The following is a 6,020-nucleotide window of genomic DNA, read 5'->3' as shown; positions in this document are numbered from 1 at the left end:
TTGTTTAGGATTGTTAATCAACATAGCAGGTAAAGTAAGGTTAAAGAATGAGTCCTTGGCGCTTTTTAGCGCAGCTTTGTACTCTGCTGCCACGAAGAAATAGGATTCCCATCGTTGCTCAGAATTCGACAACTTGGCAGAGCGAAACAAACGCTTCTTTTTATTAGAAAGTCTTTTTAAAAGATTATTAAACCAAGGAGATTCCCTGTTGCACCTCAAGGATCTAAGCGGCACGAAAGTTTTAGTGAGACGTTCGACGGTGTACTTAAATAATTTCCAGTTAGTGTCAACAGAACGCAGTGAGAACCCATGTAAGTATTCGTTCAGAAAAAGAGCTAGTTCGCGGTTAATTGTGTCAAAATCGGCCAGTTTATAATCTCTAATGCGCTTAATCTGACTGACGTGGCTACAAGCAGGAATTTACACATCAAAGTGCAGCAAGGAATGATCACTGAGGTCAGGCAGGTGCAAAACCGAAGAGATAAAATGTGGTACGTTAGTTAGAACAATATCTAAAACGCTAGATGTGGATGAAGTAGTTCGAGTAGGTTTAGAGACTAACTGCAACAGGTTGAAGTCCAAACACGTCATCAAAAACTTTTTACATTCAGTGGAGAAAGGGTTCAGATAAGGCGAAGTATCGGTCCACACGATACTGGGGTAGTTAAAGTCTCCAGCTAAGAGAATAGGCATGCTCGGAAAACGTACAGTGATGAGGTTAAGGGCGTCATGTAATTCGTCAACAAAAGTCTGGCTCAAATATGGGGGACGGTAACATATGCCCAAAATCATCCTCTTAAAATTTGCACAAAGTTCCACCCAAACCAACTCCAAGCTATTAGAAAAATTATAGGTGATGCAAAAAAATTATCCGCGACAGCTATTAAAACTCCTCTGCCATATTTCTGACCTCTATCTAATCTAAACACATATAGGGCTTTCTACAATCAAACAGTTCTTTGTTGGCTATCATGGAAGAAAGCCATGTTTCCGTTAATAACACAACGTCAGCATCACACGAATCAATGACAGAATTCAGTTCATCGCGCTTAGGTAATAAGCTTCTTATATTGGTAAAAAGAACAGAAAGCGAGTTTACAGTACCAGGTGCCGACCCACCGCCCCTCGCACATCCCTACGACGCGGGACCTGTCAGGTCAGCTGTATCGTTACTTGAATGCTGATTGTGGTCCGGCGAAGAATTCAAACGATCAGCAGGCTTAGTATGCGACGAGCCAGATGTGACGTCACTAGTTTCACCATCAAAAAATGGTGTAGGTTCCCGAAGATTACTTTCAATGAAAACGCAATCGCGAAAAGGGTTATAGCTGTAGCATTGGCCATTAATATGCAGTTTGTTGTACCTAATTTTGTAATACCCGTCCTGCCCCTTAGCGAACTGAAGCAACTTTTTCCTGGCCCGGCGTGTTTGAAACGAGTAATCTTCACTCACGGTGATACTTTTATCTTTTAGTTTGGTAGACTGAGATAAAACCTGTTTCTTCGTTTTAAATGAGCGGAACTTCGCGATAACAGGGCGGCATTTTTCGTGTGAGAATGCACCAATTCTATGAGAACGTTCAAACGCATCCTTTGTAAGCACTGGACTAAAGCAGCTGGAAATCATGTCTAACAGCTTTACTTTGGTTTCTTCCCATGTTTCCAATGGACTGTCAGGCAATCCAAAAAATATTAAGTTGTCTCTTCGCTGCCTGTCTTCCAGCTGAGCTTGAGAAACCCGCAGTCTGGCATTTTCACGAACCAGGTTGTCCGCGAGTTCACGCAGGGTTAGCAACTCTTGTCGAGCTACGTCAGCGGATGATCTTTTGGTTTCAACCGCAGACAGCCTCGCATCAATATCAGAAATGCTCTTCTTCATAGTTTCTTGGCATTCTTTATTCTCAGTAATGGAAGTAACTAGACGTGACTGTTCCGTTTCCATTCTAGTAGTGCGTGCGTTAACACTTTGTAACAAGGTCAACATATCATTCAGCTTTCCTTGTTGTGTTTCATCTCCTTCATTTTCTCTAGACCGCGTAACAACACCAGAACCACCGGAACCAGGACCAGGGAAAAGCTCAACGTCTCCCGACTGCAAGAGCAGCTGGCAACAGCACATCAAATGACTGCACAAGCAAACCTAGTAGCACTCGTGGGCGTGGGAACAGCAGAATACAGGCATTACTAGACTTCTTAGCAAACATGGAAGTGTCATTACTGACCTTCATGAACAAACGCATCGTGTCAAACAACCGTAGAATGATGCTGTTCACACGCCCACTGGAAGGCGCGGGTCGCTGGCGTCCGTTTATATCCAGAGGAAATGGTGATGCCGTTGGTGATGAGCTGTACTTGTGTGAGGAAGCAATGGTCCAGGATGGTTGCCAGGACTTGTTATATCCAGCGAAGTCAAGTCATATTAAGTCAAGTTAAATCCAACGAAGTAGACGAGAATTCGTCTGGCTGCTTATTTTTGTTATTGCCTGGCTGCATCAATTGTTTTCTTTGGAACTATAACGTCATTCATCGGCTTATCGTTTCGTTTTTAAAATGGTATGTATGATTCCACCAAAGGAGGAATCTATGATTTTACTCTTCCTGCTCTCGTAATACCTTCTGAACAACTTAGTATCTTATTTGCAACTTTAGTAATTTATGCTAGTTTACTTGCGCTCCTGTTTGTCATGCTAATTCCCACAATTGTACTTAGAATAAAAAATATAAAAAGATAATCCTATTTATATCTTAATAGACAAATTACAGAAAAACAGTTTCTGAAAACAGCCGCTTTTTTGTCGGCTCAGTGAAACCTGAGCAGCATAGGACAATATCAGAAGATAGAAAGCGAGCAACAGCTCGAGGACAGAAGCGATTCACGGCACATTGCAAGGAAAGCCATTCACACCTCGCTCGAAGCGAAGTAATTCAAAATCCCTATTACCATGCAGCATATAGGTTCAATGATCGATAAATATATCCGGCAGTAGGCGTTTTCACTGCTCCTAGGTGGTACTGTTTCGTTTTTTTGTACAAAAAGATACTGAATAAAGGAGTTGGATTTGGATATGATGTGTTCCTAGCAAACGTCTACTACACGCTGTTTCTGTTTTTCTATAACGAGAAGAGTATTTTTTACCGCCAAAATCTCATATTCGGTGTCTTACGGCAGTAAAGAATTGTTGCACCTCTAGATGCATAGCCGCCGTAGCAGGCGCCTCGCTCTTCAGATTACTTACGCAAAGCAAGCAGCAACACAGGTGTGCCAAGGACTTCCTCTCTGTATACAAACCGGCATTGCTAACGGCATTCCCTCAACATTACTGAGACGCCCAAAATCAAACGCTATCTATTAAAAATGGTGAAATCGTAGAGCAGGCCCTAAAGAGTTGGTGCTTTGGATTACAGGGTTGTAAACCAGGAGAGGGAAAATGAAATTCTAAAGTTTGGATCCCGCTTCAACCATTGGAGAAGTAAATTTACCCATTCCTGAAGAAACTAGAAAGTACTGCTGGTCTACTTTCTTGAAAACTGAGTTTGCACTATTTAAGCAAGCTTTTATTATCTCTCAGAGCTTTCCTCCATATATAGCATTTCGCACGCCGAGCCACTAAAAAGGTACTTCCAGTAAACTGATAATACTTATATCGGATAACTGATAACGTTGGCTTTCGATTAGACAATAAACATTCAACTTTAACTTCAATGCAAAAAAATATATAGATAGAGGTGGTCTTTGTGAGAATTTGAGTGAACTTTTAAAGCTTCGCATGGAGCCCATGATCTACAAACTGATTTTTAAAACGTGCTTCTGTTACCACTAGCAACCGATTTAGGCGACACATTCTAGCGCGCAAACCTCCCTGATGTCAGTTAGGCTGCATGGGAGCGCCCAATCATTGGACGCTGGCTTGTTACGCTGGCGGGACGGGGCTGATAGGCGCCGTCGCGACTTGTTTTCTTGGCAGAGGAGGAGCATCAATTTAGATCGCCCATATGGTCTGTGTTATTAAAGCTACCTTTAAAATGTTTGCATTCCAGAGAAGTTTGGTGGGGTATCTATTAGTCGTGCGTGTTTTATAATTTTAGTAAATAAGTTTTCCTGGGCCCCTTCATCTTGATGTGGGCACTTGTAAATGTTAATAAAATATTTCTACCTACTTACTTGCTAATATTTCCCGCAAAGCTCACAGAAATGCTTTTTTTCTTTCTTGCAGGCCTTCCATGCAACAATCACTTATTTTTTTGGAGGCGCATAAAAAGGTAAGAAATATTGTGTGCCCACTGTTTTTGTTTTGTATGTCAGCTGAACGAGACAATGGGGATGGAGGTCTGCATAAGAGTACATTAGAGGCAAAAGACTTTCTTTGAATTGATCTATCTGAAAAAGGTCTGCAGCAAATGAAGGTAGAGTACGTGGTGAACAAATCAGTAACTTCTTTTTACACCTCGATGGATTCACCATCAGCCTTATTAAACGAGCCGTGTTCTTTCACCTAGCTGAGCAGTATTATAGGCGCATGTCAATGGATTAAACAATCTCTCTATCAGAGTAAGACATAAAAATTATGCGCTGCACGGATGCGTGTTTCACACGATGCCCGAAGTTGAGAGAATATATACTCCGCAGTAAACCATATGGGGCGTAAGCAGACCAATGGTGAGAACAACAGTGCAAGCGGTTTCATGCCTGTCACACGCGGGCCATCTCCGTGCGCACTGAGTCAATGGTCATCAAAAGTTTTGAGGGCCATTTAGATTCACGGCAGCCAAAAGGTACATTCAAGAACCATAGAGTAGGGGGCGTGTGATCCGACAGAAGCCGCCACGAATAACAACATTGAGAACAAAAGTGGAGCAAGACGAAACAAGGCGGATATTGGACAAGGACCTGTTTTCCATTGAATGTTTCACAGGACATTTCTGAAGCATTCACTTTGCGTCAGCAAAGGTGCCACAGCTCGGGGGTAATCTTGGCTACGTTCGTAGGTGTTGTATTTGCAGAACTTGTGGTGCTCTTTTTGGTGCCGGTTGTCGCAAAGCGCGCTCAGAGGCAAATTTAGGTGAAACGCTGCTACATGCCACAAAAGAAACGCATTAGTTCGTTTACATCTGATCACCGCACATTCGACAGAGCCCATCGAGCTCAATGGTACCTGAAAACCGCCGATCACCACCGAATTAGATCTCCGCCGGCTCAACGCTCGTTAAAACTACCCGTGTGACAGGGGTATTAGTTCGCAGAAACCAAGACAGCAGCGAGAGTCGCAATCCCATAACGATAAGGGATCCACAGAAGCCACTTCGACTTTAGAAAGCTGATGACTGGCATGTTTGAGTAAAATAAATCGACGTGTACAACTCTGCATCTGACTTTCGCGAGAAAACCGGATAAATTCAATTAGGTCCCTCCCGTTTACGATCGGAAGAAATAGCAGCCGCAGGAATACAAATTCTTTAGTCGTTAGACCTCAAAATCCTCAGACTCAGCAGGTCAACATTTGAAGCCTGCTTCTTACACACTCGAGTGGATCCTTAAATTGATTATGGTACCTGTCTCGCGAGACAGAAAAGAAGTTTGCCACAGAGCTCCACAAATTAGAGTAATATGAGTAGAATAGCATGAAGGAGATGCTAATTATGTGCTGGTTTCCAGTTGGCTTCTGGACAAATGATTGTCTAAGCAGCTTCATGTAAATCCAGAGCTGGCATCGAAGACCACTATGGCGAGAGCATGAACGAGAGAAATGATAAAAAACTAAACAGTAGAAGTTAAAGATTGGAAAGTTAGTAGGACACTGCAGCATAGCAGAACTGCGCCCAGAATGCCATGCCTATGGAACGTGGAAAGCCCACTTCGTCAAATATGTTGCACATACTTATTGCGCTGGCCCCACAATATCCCCTAATACGATCTGCAGAGAAAATATAAATACACATCTTTTTCTGTCCAATATCAGGTTACTTGAAAAAGTCCCGTTGCATTAGGAAGCACAAAAAATAATTCAGTGGCTCAGTGCTCC

General features: G+C 42.6%; 1 long non-coding RNA gene across 1 annotated transcript in view; it reads left to right on the top strand.

Annotated features, from left to right (window-relative positions):
• The first annotated feature begins 4,213 nt into the window (after window positions 1-4,213).
• LOC146199432 (uncharacterized) overlaps window positions 4,214-6,020 on the top strand; it is a 38,432-nt gene continuing 36,625 nt past the window's right edge. Inside the window, exon 1 of the long non-coding RNA XR_014704750.1 lies at window positions 4,214-4,260. This is a non-coding gene — a long non-coding RNA (uncharacterized LOC146199432). The remainder of the gene's footprint in view (window positions 4,261-6,020) is intronic.

This window comes from Amblyomma maculatum, chromosome 2, assembly GCF_055883805.1.
Source record: "Amblyomma maculatum isolate TAMU_Amacu chromosome 2, ASM5588380v1, whole genome shotgun sequence".
NCBI lineage: Eukaryota > Metazoa > Arthropoda > Arachnida > Ixodida > Ixodidae > Amblyomma > Amblyomma maculatum.
The sequence above is the reverse complement of the archived record's forward strand: the minus strand, read 5'-3'. Positions and strand labels throughout refer to the sequence as shown.